The following is a 1,006-nucleotide window of genomic DNA, read 5'->3' as shown; positions in this document are numbered from 1 at the left end:
ATTTGATGGTTGAGCGATGTCTTCTCTAGCGAACTTCAGCATAACGGTTGCTGAGTTGAGGAAAATATTTTACCATTTGAAGGCCACACCGGACGGCAAATGGGTGGGTTTGTCTTGATTGATTGATTGATTGATTGGCCGATCAACTGACTGGTTGAATATTGATTGAGAGTGATTGATTAATTGATTGATTGATTGATTGATTGATTGATTGATTGATTGATTGATTGATTGATTGATTGATTGATTGATTGATTGATTGATTGATTGATTGATTGATTGATTGATTGATTGATTGATTGATTGATTGATTGATTGATTGATTGATTGATTGATTGATTGATTGATTGATTGATTGATTGATTGATTGGTTGGTTGGTTGGTTGGTTGGTTGGTTGGTTGATTGATTGAGGGAGATTAATGGAGGGGGATTGAATGATTGATTGATAGCCAAGACATTCAACGAAGCTGTTGAGAGTTCTCCAGCAGATGCCACAAAGACACGGACCTGATGAGTTTTTCAGTTTTCCCGGTAAAAAAGAATCGGTGAGTACGTGTGTACATTTGTGTATGTATGTATGTATGTATGTGTGTGTGTATGTGTGTGTGTGTGTGTGTGTGTGTGTGTGTGTGTGTGTGGTGTGTGTGTGTGTGTGTGTGTGTACATACATACATACATACATAGGCGATAGCCATTCCGCCAATTAGTAAGTGGCCGTACCAGAACGGCTGGACGTTTCATTGCTGGTTTAGAGTCGATCCTAACCCGGGTTCGAATGCAGACAGAGAAAAACCTTATCTATTCTGGTAGGATGTCTGTTTGTTTGATTGTTTGTGTGTGTGTGTGTGTTTATGTATGTGTGTGTATGTTGTGTTTATGTATGTTTGTGTTTGTGTACATGTACGTGTGTTAGTACGTGTGCTTGCGATTGTTATTATGATAACGATGTCTATGGTTGTGATGAAGACGACGACGACGACGACGATGATAATGATGATGATGATG

Source organism: Helobdella robusta (genome assembly GCF_000326865.2).
Source record: "Helobdella robusta unplaced genomic scaffold HELROscaffold_71, whole genome shotgun sequence".
In the NCBI taxonomy this organism is placed as follows: Eukaryota; Metazoa; Annelida; class Clitellata; order Rhynchobdellida; family Glossiphoniidae; genus Helobdella; species Helobdella robusta.
The sequence above is the reverse complement of the archived record's forward strand: the minus strand, read 5'-3'. Positions refer to the sequence as shown.